This window comes from Vipera berus (genome assembly GCF_964194415.1).
Source record: "Vipera berus genome assembly, chromosome: 6".
Classification (NCBI taxonomy): domain Eukaryota; kingdom Metazoa; phylum Chordata; class Lepidosauria; order Squamata; family Viperidae; genus Vipera; species Vipera berus.
Genome location: NC_138208.1, coordinates 85,333,656 through 85,352,200, shown reverse-complemented (window position 1 = coordinate 85,352,200; position 18,545 = coordinate 85,333,656).

Genomic DNA, 18,545 nt, shown 5'->3' with positions numbered 1-18,545 from the left:
GGGGCCCGCTCAAATTTCACATTGTCCATTTTAGTCTCTAGGGAGTGAACGATGGCAAACAGGACAGATGGAAATGGGGCTCCATGTGGATTAGCCCTCAAGTTAGCTTGTATTCTGACAACCTCGCCTTCTTTCCTTTTTCTGATGCTGACTCTTCCACCTTTTCCTTAAAGAGGCCTTGCTTCTTTTCGGCCCTGGAGCACGCTGCTGCCACTGCCACCAACTCCTCCAAAAGCCTCTCTCTCTTTCTCTGGGCCTGCTGACAGCCTCATCCAGTTCCTTCGCTCCATAAGCTCCGGGTCCTCTCCTCCTCTGTCTCCTCTGGAAACAGCCCAGGCCAGCAAAGATTGTTGGTCGTATGTCGTATGTTACCTTAGTTCCACCATGTTGCTCAAACACATTAAAATCTTCCTGATCATGTGGCCTATAGCTCTTACTATCCCTCCCAAAACTATTCGCCTTCAAGAGCCAATGCAGCCGCAGCCATTCCAGGCGCCGCCATCTTAGATGGAGGGTTTGTGGTCACTGTGTGTTGGGGGGTGGGAGCACAAAGGGAGGCTCAGCTAATCTCAATGTACACATAGTTGTACTTTGACAATCAAGGTTCATTTCATTTCATTGAAGTCGTTTCGCTTCTCATCCAAGAAGCTTCTTCAGCTCTGACTGGATGGTGGGGAAAGGAAGTGTGGAAAGAAAAATCAGGTCCAAGCCTAAGCTGGGAGTAAAGAAAATGGAGGCTAAGACGCTGGAAATAAAAATGGAGGCTGCTTAAGAAAGAAGGTTCCTGTTTACTGATGAGCAGAACCAGCAACAGCATGCAGTTCTGGGACAGCTGACCAAATGGAGTTGAGAGTGGGTGGAGTTTTATCCCTTCTCTGGGCTTTGTGTATGAGGTGCCTGTTCCTGTGCAATGTACTTTGACCTGAGATTGAGTGTGCCCTTTTGGTATTCTAAAGGTGGTGGGTTAATCCTATTATGTCCTAAAGGTCATGTCCTGTCCTTGGAGATGGGTGGGGGGGGATGTAAATTCTTAATCCCGTCAGTTGTGGGGGATGAAGGCATTCTGGGAGTTGAAGTCCACCAGTCATAAAAGGGCCGAGTTTGAAGACCCCTGGATTGGACAGTGATTTGTCTGTATTGATATAGGGTCTCCTGCCTCTGCAGAGGGTTGGAGCAGAAGACCTCCAAGGTCCCTTCCAACTCTGTTATATGCCAATAAATAAATAAATGAATAAATAAATAAATAAATATTTTTAACCCAGTTCATATTTGTGCTGTTTTTCCTTAATTCTCATTTTATCAGAACCCTACTGGCTAATTGTATAGTCAAGGCTATGGTCTTCCCAGTTGCAATGTATGGCTGTGAAAGTTGGACCGTAAGAAAGGCTGAGCGCCAAAGAATTGAGGCCGTTGAGCTATGGTGCTGGAGAAGACTCCTGCGAGTCCCTTGGACTGCAAGGCGATCCAACCGGTCAGTCCCAGAGGAGATCAACCCTGACTGCTCTTTAGAAGGCCAGATCCTGAAGCGGAAACTCAAATACTTTGGCCACCTAATGAGAAGGAAGGACTCACTGGAGAAGAGCCTAATGCTGGGAAAGGTTGAGGGCAAGAGAAGAAGGGGACGACGGAGAATGAGGTGGCTGGATGGAGTCCAGAAGTGAGCTTAAATGGACTCCAGAAGATGGTAGAGGACAGGAAGGCCTGGAAGAACGTTGTCTATAGGGTCGCGATGGGTCGGACACGACTTCGCAACTAACAACAAAACTGGCTAATTATTACCTCTCTCTGGCTGTTACCACTTTATAGATGTGGATCAAGACTGGAGCATTTAAGGAGGGGGCATAAACAGCATATAGTCAAGGCCCATTTTTACATTTACAATGTTCATAAAGCACGATCAATACTTTATGGGCTGGAAAAAAACATGTCTTCCTTTCTCCTTCGATCTTCCCTGGAAAGAGAAAAGATTTAGCTCAGCTACAATATTAATAAAACAAGTTCCTTAAATATGGTCCTCTATTTATAGTGTCTTCTTCTTCTTCTTCTTCTTCTTCTTCTTCTTCTTCTTCTTCTTCTTCTTCTTCTTCTTCTTCTTCTTCTTCCATTAGGGTTTTCAATCTACATGGCTCTTTGTTGCATTTCACGCCTTTTGAAGGTCCTTCCCCCCCCCCCGTGCTTTAATCCTCATGGTTCTGATTTCACTTTGCAATGTTTTAATCCAATTATTCCTTTCAGTAAACAAGTGTTCTCTGCGTATCTGGATAATGAGCTACGAGCAGGAGTGATTTCTGATTAGTCAAGCTAATTTTGGGGAAAGGACAAAGGGAAAGAAGGAAAAAAGGAAAGGAAAGGAAAGGAAAGGAAAGGAAAGGAAAGGAAAGGAAAGGAAAGGAAAGGAAAGGAAAGGAAAGGAAAGGAAAGGAAAGGAAAGGAAAGGAAAGGAAAGGAAAGGAAAGGAAAGGAAAGGGATGCATTGTTGGATGACAAAATGGAATAGAAGAATCTGCCTTTTTATTTTTATTTTCCTTCCAACATTCAGTAGAATTGAATCAAATTGAATTGAATCGAACTGAATACTTTATTTGACAAAATGTGATTGGACACACAAGGAATTTATCTCCATTACAGAAGCACTCAGTGTACATGCAAGGCAACAGAGATGATGATGATGATGATGATGATGATGATGATGATGATGATGATGATGATAATAATAATAATAATAATAATAATAATAATAATAATAATAATAATAATAAAACTAATTCTTGACTTATGACCACAATTGAGCTCAAAATTACTGCTGCTAAGCAAGACGGTTGTGAAGTGACTTTTGCCCCATTTCACAACCTTTCTTGCCACACTTGGGAATCACCGCAGTTGTTAAAGGTAGTCAGATGGTTGTGGAAAAATAATCAAGAAAAAAATAAGAAAACAGCATCAAAAAATAGATACATGGACACACATACACAAACACACCTACTACTATTGCCCAAAGGTCACTGAAGGAACATCAAAAGAAGTCAGATGTTCAGAGATGGTGGTAAATTGTTGTTGGGTTTGCTAGTTCAGGGTTTGGGTATTGTTGTTCTTCTTCTTGTTGTTGTTGTTTGATCTTCCAGTAGTTTGTTTGGTTGCATGAAATGTAAGAGTGAAGAAAGAAAGATTGCTCAACCCCTTTCTCCCTTATACAGAAGGATGCCTCATTAATGCGGTAAGCAGCATTATATTTACTTCATACTGAATATTTCCTCCTCTCCTCTGTGGGCCTTGAGAATTAATTAATCACTATGTCTCTTTCTGCACGAAACACTCCAATGCAGGCTTATTCATCAGTACATAACAAACCTAATCAGAAATCTTAAAAGAAGAATCAGTGTAAATGCAGGATTTATTCCACTAACAAACGATGTCTCGGTAAACTTAGCATTGTCCACATCTAAACTCATGAACGAACACTTTTCCCAACTAAGTGACTTGATAACATGGGAGGGTGATGGACTGTGTAAATATATCCAGTGGTCGGATTCAATTACGTGAACAACCGGTTCTCTGCGTGGATGCTGCTTCCGGAAGTCTGTTCTGGGCCTGGGAGGCCTGGAGGAGGCCTCCCAGGCCCAGAATGGCCCTCCAGAAGCAGCATCCACACACTTCCGGCAGGCCGTTCTGAGCCTGGGAGGCCTCCTCCGGGCCTCTGAGGCCCAGAACGGACTTCTGGAAGTGGCACCCATTCACTTCCGCAGGGCCGTTTCTCGGCCTTGCAAAAAAGGGCTACAGCTTCGGTGGATGCCATCCAGTGGTGGGATTCAGCTGGTTTGCCGAACTCAACCAAAAATTAGCTACCGGTTCTACCGAACCAGTGTGAACCGGTTGAATCCCACCACTGAATATATCCCAGGGCACATACACAAAACAGCCTTGAGTTTAAATGCTCCTTGGGTAGAATTTTGCATTTGTCGTCTTCACTAACAGGTTTTCTCCTCTTATGAAGCTGTTATTAGAAGGATGTTTTTTTTAAAAAATAAGATCTTTCTAACTTCTTGCCTTGTAGGAAGAGCACAACTGAGGCCAAAATTTCTGTTGCTAAGTGAGACATCTGTTAATTGGCATTTGTCCCATTTTACGAACTTTCTTGCCACAGTTGTTATAAGTGAATCACTGCAGTCCTTAAGTTAGTAACATGGTTGTTAAGTGAATCCGGCTTCCCCGTTGACTTTGCTTGTCAGCAGGCCGCATAAGGGGATCAGATAACACCGGGATGCTGCAACCGTCGTAAATATGAACCAGTTGCAGATCATCCAAATTTTGATCACATGACCCTGGGGATGCTGCAATGGTCGTAAGTGTGAAAAATGGACATGTCACTTTTTCCCAGTGATGTTATAACTTTGAACGGTCACTAAATGAATGGTTGTAACTTGACAACTACCTGTACCCAGAAGCAGTGATGGGATTTGGCCAGTTCGCACCAGTTCGGCAGAACCGGTAGGTAATTTTTTGTTGCCCAGGCCCAGAACAGACTTCCGGAAGCAGCATTCGCACAGAGAACTGGTTGTTCACATATTTGAATCCCACCACTGCAGGGATAGGCAACCTTGGCTCTTTTATGACTCGTGGACTTCAACTCCCAGAATTCCTGAGCCAGCCATGCTGAGGGGAAAGGGAGAAGTTTCCAAGCTGAGCCATGCTGGCTCAGGAATTCTGGGAGTTGAAGTCCACGAGTTATAAAAGAGCCAAGGTTGCCTACCCCTGATATAGGAGAACAGTTAACTAGTTAAAGGAAAGTATAGATAACAATTTCCATTTCGTTTTTTGTGGCAAATCCTCAAAATAGCAGGGCTGCTTTTTAGAAACATCTCTTTCTCTGCTTACAAACAACGATAATGTTTTTATTAGTTGATACGAGCAAATGGTTTGTAATTCTTCCATGTCAGTACATTCCTATTCTTTTCTCTGTATTGAAATGAGATTACAGCTTTGTGAAATAACTTGGTCCGTTAATTACTGAAAAAAAAGAGCCAATCAGTGTAACCAATAAGTAGAGTCATGCCTCACGGGAGGTAACACCTGCCTATGATTTTATTCTAAGCTTGAGCTTAGGAACTAAGCCAGGCATGTTTATTATTTGAGTGGAGAAATATGAATCCCAGACTTTGGACCGGACTAGGAAGTCAGAGGAGATCCTGGAAAAAGAGAATGACAACCAGTTTATACTGTTGGTAAGAAAACCATGTGGATGTATCTGTGCAGGTGTGCATCCATAGCTTCCAGTTCTGATAATCAGAGAGAAGGATGTTCCTCTGAATATTTAGCCACAGAAAGAGTAGTATAAGAGTTGTGTAAGTGTGTCTGTGACTTTGTCTTTGATAGATAATTTTCTTCCCCCTACTCCATGGGTAGGCAACCTTGGCTCTTTTATGACTTGTGGACTTCAACTCCCAGAATTCCTGAGCCAGCCACGCTGAGGGGAAAGAGAGAGGTTTCCATGCTTAGCCACGTTGGCTCAGGAATTCTGGGAGTTGAAGTCCACAAGTCATAAAGCAGCCTAGGCCTAGGCCAGGGGTAGGCAACCTTGGCTCTTTCATGGCTCATGGATTTTAACTCCCAGAATTCCTGAGCCAGCCATGCTGAGGGGAAAGGGAGAGGTTTCCAAGCTGAGCCATACTGGCTCAGGAATTCTGGGAGTTGAAGTCCACGAGACACAAAAGAGCCAAGGTTGCCTACCCCTGTCCGAGGTGATTAAACAGGGAGATATATCTATGGCAGGGGTAGGCAACCTTGGCTCTTTCATGACTCATGGACTTTAACTCCCAGAATTCCTGAGCCAGCCATGCTGAGGGGAAAGGGAGAGGTTTCCAAGCTGAGCCATACTGGCTCAGGAATTCTGGGAGTTGAAGTCCACAAGTCACAAAAGAGCCAAGGTTGCCTGCCCGTGAGGGTCTGAAAATACTTTAACTAGAATACTTGCTGAGTATAATTTTGGGGATATTCTTGATGCTTCTAACTACAAGTTGACAAAAGGTCATTTTTTAAAAAAAGCTTGCAGGAACGCAGTTATTATATTGAAGAAGTCTAAGGGAAGGAGAAAGTGGATGAAACAACTCGTTTTTCCAGCAAAGAAATATTAGGCCCAGGTTCATGTTAAAACACCAAAGATTCTTAAAACTAAAATAAAATTGAAATCTGAAGTTTTTCTTTTAGGATTACTTGATAAGGAATTGGGGGGGGGGGATTTTGGGACTTTATTATTGCATATGTTGTCTGCAGTGAGAATTCTACTATATATGCACAGAAATGGAAAGATATATTAATTCCCACAACAGACGAATGCTAAGCACATTGTGCTTTAGATTGTAAGCCGCCCTGAGTCTTCGGAGAAGGGCGGGATATAAATGGGATTAAAATAAAAAAAATAAAAAAAATAAATGGAAAAAGTGATAGGGCCAGCAGAATTTTTTTTAAAAAAAAATTGACTGCTTTAATTAAAGAAAAGAACATATCCAGCTTTATTTCTATTTGGAAACTGTTTCTGGACGTGCTGGAGACAGAAAAAAACACCTCTTGAGGTTGGGTTTTGCTGATTAATATAGTTTGTTATTACAGAAACGGCTAGTATTTGTTAAGTTGGTAGAATAAAAAGTTGAGGGTGTAATTCTATTCTGTTCTTTACTGCCCTGAAAAAACTTAGAAGTAAATGCTTTTTTTCCCCCTTTCCCCCTGTATCTACTACACCTTTCTTTCTCCTTTCTTCCCCTTCCCCATTTTTGTATCATTATATTTAGCTGCATTTTGTATTACAATAATTTTAATAAAATTTGGAAGGAAGGAAGGAAGGAAGGAAGGAAGGAAGGAAGGAAGGAAGGAAGGAAGGAAGGTTGTTTTTCCAGAAGCCTTTTCATTACGCTATCCTTTGACCAAATACCACTGTATCATGGAGAAATTTCGATATTTAATTCACTAAAATTCTCATCCAAGACAGAGTGAACAATGCATAGTTGGAAGGGGTAACTGATCAACTGAATGCTAATCCAATGAATAACCCAATATCACCCATGATGGCAACATTTCCAATACAACCAGACTCTCCAAAAAAAAATGTGGGAGGGGGAGAAGGAGGTTGCAAGCCCCTTGTACAATTCCCTGCCTACGTCTCATCAACACACACTCGACACTCATTTCCAGAGACTTGAAGTTAAGAGCAATAACGGAAAGTGTGACTAATTACACTTCGGCCCAAATTAGATTCCCCCTCTGCTGGACTAATACGAGCAAGCCCATTGCAAAATACCAAACAAGAAATTGACCGTATGTGGCTGTTCCTCATAATCTGCCAATATGAACGATCAGATATTGACCTCTTTCACTTAATTGGATGCTTAATGTTAATATAGAGGTTGATATTTTCAGAGCGGTGTGATTGGCTGGCTGGCTGGCTACTATTTTTATTAATATCAGTGCACAAAAGTGGAAAATTGTATGACCAACTCTTTCCCCAGTTGAAACAGGAAGAAGCAACCTGGGCCTCATAAGCACCAGATATCCGAGATATTTGCTTGGAGCTCTGCTTCACCCGACTGTTAAAAATATTGTTAATGTTTATTTTTAAGAGGGGGAAAAAAGGCAGAGCCAGTTTTGGCCTAGTTGTGAGGGCAGTAGGCTAGGAACCAGGAGATCAGGAATTCTAGTCCCTCCTTAGCCATGAAAGTCAGCTGGGTAACCTTGGGCCATGCGCTCTCGCTCTCTCTCTCTCTCTCTCTCTCTCTCTCTCTCTCTCTCTCTCTCTCTCTCTCTCTCTCTCTCAAACCCACCTCACAGGGCTATTGTTGAGGGGGAAAACATAGGAGGAAGGAGGAGTATCGGATATATTTGTCGTCTTGAGTTATTTGTAAAAATATTGAAAAGGTGGGAAATAAATAAAATAAAATAATAAATAAATAAGGCACATTGCAAAACATACAACATATACATGAGAGGGATGGATGGTTGGACAGATGGATGGATGGGTAGAAGACAAAGGAAAGAAAGAATGATGGATTAGACGAATAATAGAGATAGATAAACTATCAGATTAGATGATAGATAGATAGATAGATAGATAGATAGATAGATAGATAGATAGATAGATAGATAGATAGATAGATAGATGATAGATAGATAGATAGATAGATAGATAGATAGATATAGAGATGAAAGAGAGAGAGAGACAGATAAAGAGAGACAGACAGACAGACACTGAGAGACAGACAAACAGACAGAAGCAAGAAGGAGAATAAGTCATAGAAGTATTATGCCAACTCTAGGAAGATGGAGAAGAGACTATCACAGTTTAAGGCTGTCTGGTGTCTACTGCTCCATGTTCAATCTTCCCCGTCTTTTATTTTTACCCTACTTTTTTTCTCAAAAGGCCCATGAATAGAATTAAAGACGTATGTTTCCAAATGTGGATGGTTCTGAGCCGTATTAAAAGCACCACTCCCAGAGATGGTGCCCGCCTGGGAGAACTGCAGGGATATCTGCCAACTTCAGGGTGCCCAAGAGGGTGATCAGGACTCCCTTGCCACTTGTAAGGGCTTCTCTGCTGATTTCAGCAAGAGCTGCCGCTCCAGCTGCGAAGACCTCTCCATGAAACGAACGGAGATACGAACCCACTGCTGAAATTCCATGACTGCACTGGAACAAATATGGATTTCTAAGCACCATTATCAGCAGAAGAGAGTATTTGTAGCTAAGAGTTGAGTTGTGGGAGTCCTTGATGCTCTTTGTGGTTGGTGGTTTTCTTGTAGACGTTTCACTACCCAACTAGGTAACATCATCAGTGCTAGACGGGAGTGCAAATAGGCTGAAAAACGGGGTTTTTATCCCAGAGCTGTAACCATATTAAATACCACTGCATAGTACAACGTTGAAGTGCAATATTAGGGGCAGCGCAATGGTGAATAGAAGGTGAAGGATGTGTGCATATAATGTACGTTCTTATTTGTGCTTTTTGCTTGTGTTTAGTGTGCACTGTGGACAGCACTTAATTTCGTGGTGAGTTACACAATGACAATAAAGATTTTCTATTCTATTCTATTCTATTCTATTCTATTCTATTCTATTCTATTCTATTCTATTCTATTCTATTCTATTCTATTCTATTCTATTCTAGAGAATATTTGTAGCTCAGGGATGCACTGTGGCGTCCTTGTTGCTCTCTGAGTCTGCAGACATTTCAATACCCAACTAGGTAACCTCATCAGCCTGCGCACCATTATGTGTGGATTTTAAAGCAGGAGCACTAAGATCCTGAAGGAAATGAGCCACAAGGTAAATCTTAGGATGCCAGGCCCTCACTACACCGGGTGATTTTTATCTCCTCTCGGTCAGTGATGGAGATTTTCAGCAGCCTCTACTTCGGTTGGACACAGAGATGCAAAACAGTCCCCAAGCCGAAACGTGCCGTGATAGCTTTCAAGACCCACATCTTTTTTCTGCATATACTCAAAGTAGTTCCTTATCTAAAGTGACAAGAGGCGAGTCAGAAGGGTTCTCCAGCACCAATCTCTCCTTCATACATTCTCCAAATCAGTGGAGATGTCATTCTGTAAATTCAGCCTCTCTCCCTCTTTCCCCATCTTCCTCTCTCCCTCTCTCTTCTTCTCCCTCCCTCTCTCTTTCCCTCCCTCTTTCTCTCTCTTTTCTCTCTCCCTTCTTCCCCCTCTCCCTCTCTCTCCCTCTCTTCTTAACTTTCCCCCTCTCTGTCTCTCTCCCTCTTTCTTCCTCTCCGTCTCTCTTTCTCTCTTTCCCTCCCTCCCTCCCTCCCTCTCCCTCCCTCCCTCTCTCTCTTTTTGTAAAACAAGCAAAATTGTATATTCTCTCTCTCCAATGCAGGTCTTACCTTCTGGCATTAAGTGGAAACCATCTAAGAGTATCAAAGAGTGCCATTAATTATATCAGTCAACTGCTGTCTATAAGATCAAATCTTAAACACAATACATCTTGGTGGGTGATAAATTAAGTCAATTAAGGATATGCTTGGAAAGAAAAGTTCTGCTTTGAAGTCGGTTGCATCAGAGTATCGATGTTTGACTTCTCCATAATCCATCGGAGAGGCAATTAAAGAGCCAGAATGGCTTAAAAAAAAGGGTCACAAAAACTACAGTAGAGGGTCTCTGATCAAAAGAAACAGCTAACCTTCACTAACCTGGCAGGTAAAATTGAAGATCATAAATCTTCCTTTTTTATATAAAGGATGCAGACTGGGAGAAATAAGTTGATTGTTTAATGGTTAGATTTACAGCTGGCTTTTTCTCCAGGACTCAAAGCAACTTATAGTGGGTTCATTGTACATTTATTTTTTCCAATAACAACAGCCTTGTGAGGCAAGGTTGGACTGAGAGAGACTAACTGGCTCAAAGTCACCAACTGGGTTTTTGTAGCTGAAAGTGGTCTTCATCCTGATTGTCCCTTATTTAGCCCATTAATCAGAAATTTTAATCTTCCAGGGAGGATGGAACTATTCTTCAAGAAATCTGAGGGATAAATAAAGAAGTTGTTATTGCTGTTATCATCATTATGATAGCCAGCTGGGTGGCTTTGGGTCAGTCTTTCTCTCTCAGCCCAGCCCTCCTTACAGGGTTGTGGTTATTGTTGGGAAAATAGTAGGAATAGTGTGTTGGACACATTCGCTTCCTTAAGTTATTTGTAAAAATAATAAAGGTGGGAAATTATGAGAGAGAGAGAGATTAAGATAGATAGATAGATAGATAGATAGATAGATAGATAGATAGATAGATAGATAGAAAGATAGATATAGATATAGATAGATGATAGATAGATGATAGATAGAGAGAGAGAGAGAGAGAGAGAGAGAGAGAGAGAGAGAGAGATGATAGATGATAGATATAGATAGATAGATAGATAGATAGATAGATAGATAGATAGATAGATATAGATATAGATAGATGATTGATAGATATAGATATACATATAGATATACATATACATATACATATACATACACATACACATACGCATACACACAGACAGACAGACAGATAGATAGATAGATAGATAGATAGATAGATAGATAGATAGATAGATAATGCTCCTTCCTTGTTCTATTTTCCCTGTAACAAGATCTCTGTAGGGTGGATTGGGCTGTGAGAAAGTGACTGGCCCAAAGTCACCCAACCAACTTTTATTCCTAAAATGGGACTAGAACTCACCATCTCCTGGTGATTGACCCAAAGTCACCCAGCTGGATTTCATGCCTAAGCCAGAACTAGAATTCTCAGTCTCCTGGTGATTGGCCTAAAGTCTCCTAGCTGGCTTTCATGGCTAAGGCGGGACTAGAACTCACCATCTCCTGGTGATTGGCCCAAAATCACCCAAGATACCCCTGGGCGATTTTCAACCTGGCTATTTCCTGCTCATTGGACTTATGCCGATGCTCAGATTTCTTCCTTGCTACTCCAAATTTACATCAAGGGCCGTGGTTTGGATGAAGAAAGACGATCTAGATTAAGATTTAGGAACATGGACATGTGGCCTACACAAAGTCTCGCTCAATGGAAGGAAAAACAGATCTGCACTAATCCTGAGTTCAAAACAGTGCCTGTATTGTACTGCAGATCTATCAAATATTTACTTCCTACTGTTTCTGTGAGCCTTGTTTCAATCCCAGCAGTTTTCCCCCAAATTGTGGAGTATAAACAGCTGACAGTCTAAATACAAGGGGACAACTTGCAGAGATGTTTTAATAATACATCCATGCGACATTATCAATGCAAAAATAAAACGCTTTCATCATTTAGTTATGAAATACATGCATCTAGAATTTTGAACAGGTGAAGTGGATAAATTGTGTTTTCCCGTGAATAACCAGTTAGGAGATTTTTACTTTTTTTTAATCCACGGGATCAGAAGGTATCCGTTCCCACCAAATGCACATTTTATAGATATTATATTTTAGTAATCTGTGCTGATGTTCTACCTCTTACAGAACATTTCCAGTAAAATCGAAACACAGCAGGTGGAACGATTTTAAAACGAAGGCAAGGATAAGAGAAACAAAGATGGTGTTGTTTTTTTTACGCCGGTCAATAAAACCTTGACCATGTTCAAATAAAAAAAAAATGGATTGTGAAATATCAGGAACTCATCTGCTGTAACATTAAAATAAATCAGGTTACTGTCGCTTGTGATATAGTTTTGGAATTATTTGTGATTATTTTTCTTCTCCTTTTTTTATGGTGAGATAGGGATATGGGAAAATGCTTTGAATTTTTCCATATAGGGGGGGAAGTTGAGCTCCGGGTGGCCCCCGACCTTCGCTCCTTCCGGCGCGATTTAAAAACTTATTTATTTGAACAATCTGGCCTGGTCTGATGGGTTTGGGGTTGGATTTAGTTTTAACACAGTTTTATTATTCTATTATATTGGGCATAATTATTTAATTCTTTTTAACTCTTTTTAAGTTTTGTATTTATATTTTGATATTTATTGCCCTGTACACCGCCCTGAGTCCTTCGGGAGAAGGGCGGTATAAAAATTTAATAAATAAATAAAATAAATAAATAATAAATAAGTTTCCCACGCCATTCTATCTTCCCACCTCTCTCTCCCTCTCTCTCCCTCCCACTCACCCTCCCTCCTTCACTCCCTCTCTTTCTCCCTCTCTCTCTCTCCCTCCCCCCTCTCTCTCCCTACCCTCCCTCTCTCTCCCTCTCCCTCCCTCCCTCTCTCTCCCTCTCCCTCTTTCCCTCTCTCTCCCTCTCACTCACCCTCCCTCCTTAATTCTCTCTCTTTCTCCCTCCCTCTCTTCCTCCCTCCCCCCTCTCTCTCCCTCTCTCTCCCCCTCCCTCCCTTTCTCCCGCCCTCCCTCCCTCTCTCCTACCCTCCCTCCCTCTCCCTCCCCCCTCTCTCTCCCTCCCTCTCTTTCTCCCTCCCTCCCTCCCTCTCTCTCTCACACACACATACACAGATGCTGTGATTCACATACTCTCTTTCCAATTTGGGGCATTTTGAAGGGGTAGAATAGTAGACTGGAAAATCTAATTTTTCTGCTTCAGGCAGGTTTCCTATTTGTATATGTGTTCCTTAGGTGTCTCTTCTAAAAGAAACCCTGACAAGCCCAAAATACATTTTAATTACATATTATTTCATTGCCTGATGCCCAAGGGTTGCCTCAAATATTCCAATGAAAATATGTTGTTTTTCCTTCAAACTTTCCATTAATTGAAATATAATATTGAAACCTCATGAGAAATTGGGGAGACCAAAGATTTCTATAGGCTACAGTAAGGTAGTCCATGGGAAACGGAGTCAAGATGGTGTTTTCAACCATGTGATTAAACCCCCGGCCTTTTTAAAGAGAAACAAGTATTAGAGGAGATCTTTCAGAACCTGCAGGGATAAGCTGCTAAATCTGTCAGCTCGACTGAGTAGATCACATGAAACCAACTCCAAATAGAGGCTAAAGCTACTTTCGTCGATTGAATGATTGATTGGTAAATAAATAGAAATGTATGAAAATGATTAAGACAACTCATCTCCCAATTCACCTGAAAATAAAAGGACAGTAAATATATTCAGACTTGCAAGGTTCTGTTACTACATTCATTGTAATAAATGTAGCATTAAGCCTATGTGGTGTCTGTTTCTTGATCTAGTCCAGACATGTCAAACACGAGGCCCAGGGGCCAGATCCGGCCCGCGAAGTGGTTTCATGTGGCCTGCGAAGCCATCCTGGAAACAGTGAGGGAACGGCCCCCACTGCCTTGGCCCTGGCCCAGAGACCCTCCTTCCACCAGAGACCCTCAGATCTGTCCCACTCCTGCCCAGGCCCCCATAGGCACCCTTGATGCAAATGATGTAGAGCTGGCCATGCCCACCCAGTAGGCCATACGCACTCCAGCCATGCCCACCCAGTAGGCCACACCCACCCAGGCCACACCCACCCGCCCCCCTGAGGGCAACCACAATGCTGATGTGGCCCTCAATGAAATTGAGTTTGACACCCCTGATCTAGTCTATTTTGTAGGGCTGACATCTTTGGCTTTTAAGACTAGAAAACATTCATATTAGTTGGGGAAGAACTTTGAGGTCTCCCCCAACTCAATCATCTTAGGACAAGAGACTCTAGGACAGTGGACAGATAGAGGTGCTCCAATATTTGAGAGGCTGCCACAAAGAAGAAGGGATCAACCTATTTCCCAAAGCACCAGAAGACAAGACAAGAAACAATGGATGGAGAGGATCAAGGAGAGAAGCAACCTAGAACTAAGGAAAGATTTCCTAACAGTGAGAACAATTAACCAGTGGAACAGCTTGCCTTCAGAAGTTGTGGGTCCTCCATCACTGGAGGCTTTTAAGAAGAGACTCGACAGCCACTTGTCTGTAATAATATAGGGTCTGCTGTTTGAGCAGGGGGTTGGACTGGAAGACTTCCAAGACCTCTTCTGTTATTCTGTTAAGTTTATGTGTTCCCATTTTGAACCAAACAAGGAACTCTTTGGGTGTTTTTTTAAAATGGAGTGGCTGGATAAGCAAATTGTGGCATCAGTGAAGAGAATAGACTGAATCTTCCTTCAGCAAGGTGTAATGAAGATCTGGTGGAAACTCCAAAGTCTAAGCCAGGGGTCTTCAAACCTGGCCCTTTTATGACTTGTGGACTTCAACTCCCAGAATTCCTCAGCCAGGTCTGGATCCAAGCCTGCAGTTTCATCAAAATGGCCGACTGAGGAATTCTGGGAGTTGAAGTCCACAAGTCATAAAAGGGCCAAGTTTGAAGACCCCTGATCTGGATCCAACCCTGCAGTTTCATCAAAATGGCCGACTGAGGAATTCTGGGAGTTGAAGTCCACAAGTCATAAAAGGGCCAAGTTTGAAAGACCCCTGGTCTAAGCATTAATCGTCATCATCTGGAACAGCAGCCAATGTAACCTTGTTGACTTCCAGCCATTTCATGGAAATCTCTCATGGGTCCCTTCATTGCAAAGCATCTCCTCTCTCTTAAACGGCTTTGGTTTTCGCCCGTCAAATGACATGAGGCGTCTTGGCTGCAGGGCCTGGGATGCTGCTGAAATGCAATGGGGAGAAAGTGGATTAGAATGTAAAAAGCTTAATTGTGAATCAAAAGTGATAAGCTCTTGCTCAGAATATTAATTCCAGATGGTGATTTTTTTCCCCTCTTCAATTGCTCCCCAGGATATCTTGATTTTATACTGGCAAAGATCATTAGCAACCCATTGCACTTGATCTAGTTTATGCATTGCCTCTGGACTGCATGTTTAGTGCAAAACACATTACAGTGTTAGCAATGGAACCAGATGCCTTTTTTTTTACTATTTATCAAGTTTCCTTAGGGGAGACCTCCTGCTAAATTAGTACGTCTTTCGCGCTCTGAGAAGGAACCTTGATCTTTCTCCCTGCCCTCTCCTTTTGAATATCCATGTCCAAATTTTTCAGTGTGTTGTTTGTTTTTTTCAGTTCAAAACTGCAGATGAAATTAACTGCATTTCCCTTATACAGAGAAAAGCCATGTGGAGTTCACTGGGGCTTGTAGGTATAAGCAACTGAATATTAGACATTGAAGATCAATATCATCAGCCCTTCTTCTTCTTCTTCTTCTTCTTCTTCTTCTTCTTCTTCTTCTTCTTCTTCTTCTTCTTCTTCTTCTTCTTCTTCTTCTTCTTCTTCTCTTCCTCCTACTCCTTCTCTTCCTCCTACTCCTCCTCCTCCTCCTCCTTCTTCTTCTTTTTCCCCTCCTCCATCTCCGACTGAAAGAGAGGGATTGACTCAAGATCAACCATCTGGCTTTAAGGCCTTTAGGACTAGAACTCATGCTCTCCCATTTTCTAGACTGATGCCTTAACCTCTCTCCCAAATTGGCTCACAGTTTTATTACAAGCTTATAGTAACAGAATCTGGCTAGTCTGAATGCATGCCAGGCCCTAAGTACCAAAAATGACACACGGAATTCCTTTCTTGTTCTCTCCCTATCGACCGAATCTCAGCTTTAAGATGTGAAGACTTCAAACTCTCAGAATTCCCCAGCTAGCATGCTTTAAGAAGTAGACGTCAACTCTCAGCATGCTGTTTGGGAAATTCTGGGAGTTGAAGTCCACACATCTTAAAATTGCCAACGTTGAAAAAACCGACTTATAAAGGGGAATATGTGTCGCTCAGGGTTGAAATGGCGGGGGGGGGAGGCCCTTGGTGCTCTTTGAGCTTGGTTGTTTTCTTGCAGACATTTCATTACCAAGCTAGGTAACATCATCCATGCTAGATGGGAGTGGGGTTTGCTCCCTTTTATACACAGTAGTGTGCCCTGCCAGTGTTAGTAAGGGTATGGTTTTCTTGTTGGTAGTTCCTTGATTGTTTTCTGCTTGATTGTTTGTCTGGTGTTAATCCATGCTTAATAGGGACACGGTGGCTCAGTGAGTTAGGACGCTGAGCTTGTCGATCGGAAGGTCGGCAGTTTGGCGGGTCGAATCCCGAGTGCCGCGTAACAGAGTGAGCGCCTGTTACTCGTCCCAGCTTCTGCCAACCTAGCAGTTCGAAAGCACGTCAAAATGCAAGTAGAAAAATAGGGACCACTCCGGTGGGAAGGTAACAGCGTTCCGTGCGCCTTTGGCGTCTAGTCATGCCGGCCACATGACCACGGAGACGTCCTCGGACAAGCGCTGGCTCTTCGGCTTTGAAACGGAGATGAGCACCGGCCCCTAGAGTCGGAAACGTCTAGCACGCATGTGCGGGGGAACCTTTACCTTTACCTTAATCCATGCTTATCTGGGAGTTGGTTGTTGGAGAAGATGTGTTCTGGTCTTTTTGTTTCTTTCTTAGCTTTTGAATGGTGTGTAAATTGTCTCTTTTGAATGGTGTGTAGAGGTAAGTGTTGTTTACTTCTAGGTGGCTATTGATGGCTGAATATTTATTCTGAATGGCTGACTACCTCTACTGATGGCTGAATAAAAGAGAAGGAATGTGGTATTTTCTATTGGCTGGTTTGTTCCTCAATTCATCATGTTGTAAAATGTTTTTCTCTGGATTTCAGATTGAAGGGAAAATTGTGATTTAGGGATGGTTTTGTTTTTGTTTTTTTTGCTTTTCTCACTGTAGTTCATTGTATTGGGTTGGTATTTAATGCGGTGGTTTGTTAGCATTGTCTACTAACACAATTTACCTGGCCTGAGATTGGATGCTAAGCAGGGTTGGGGTCTAATCATTACTTAGATGGGAAAAGACCAGGAAATCTGACCACTATAATGGCAAATCATTTCGGTATTTTTGCCAAGAACAATTTCTTCATTGAATTGTGTCTGGTGTAATCTCTTTTATGCTTTGGCATATTTTATTTGGATTTATTTTCTTTGTTTCTTTTTGTTTTAAATATATGCTGCCCCAAGTTTTTTTTTTAAAGAGCAGCTATATAAATGGACTAAATAAATAAAAAGATCTACAAACCTCCATGATGTCATCAAGAATCAAGGTCAACTTTGAAGAGCTTTTTTAAAAACCGATTCTCCAAGCTGGCCAAGATTTCCTAAGGTTTTTGTTTTCTTGGCAGCATTGTGGAAATGACAAGAATATCATTGGATTATGCTTGCGCTTATAGAATTCTTTATTGGCCAAGTGTGATTGGGCACACAAGGAATTTGTCTCCAGTGCATAAGCTCTCAGTGTACATACAAGCAACAAGTGATAAATCATGATAATAATCATAAAATCCAATCATCATAAATAACAACAACAACAACAACAACAACAACAACAACAACAACAACAATAATAATAATAATAATAATAATAATAATAATAATAATAACGTTGGAAGGGACCTTGGAGGTCATCTAGTCCAACCCCCTGCTCAGGCAGGAAATCTATACCATTTCAGACAAATGGCTGTCCAGTCTCTTCTTAAAGACTTCCAGTGTTAGAGCATTCACAACTTCTGGAGGCAGGCTGTTCCACTGGTTAATTGTGCTCACTGTCAGGAAATTTCTCCTTAGTTCTAGGTTGCTTCTCTCTTTGGTTAGTTTCCATCTGTTACTTCTTGTCCTGCTTTCAGGTGCTTTGAAAAATAGCTTGACTCCCTCTTCTTTGGGGCAGGCCCTGAGATATTGGAAGACTGCTATCATGTCACCCCTGGTCCTTCTTCTCATTAAAGTAGACATACCCAATTCCAGCAACCGTTCCTTATATGTTTTAACCTCCAGTCCCCCAATCATCTTTGTTGCTCTTCTCTGTACTCTTTCTAGAGTCTCGACATCTTTTTTACATCATGGTGACCAAAACTGGATGCAGTATTCCAGGTGTGGCCTTACCAAGGCCTTGTAAAGTGGTATTAACACTTCACGTGATCTTGATTCTATCCCTCTGTTAATGCAGCCTAGCACTGTGTCGGCTTTTTTGGCAGCTGCAGCACATGGCTGGCTCATCTTTAAGTGATTGTCAACTAGGACTCCGAGATCTCTCTCACAGTTATTACTGCTGAGCAAGGTACCACCTAGCCTAAATCCGTGCATTTGTTTTTTCTTGCCTAAATGTAGAAGCTTACTTTT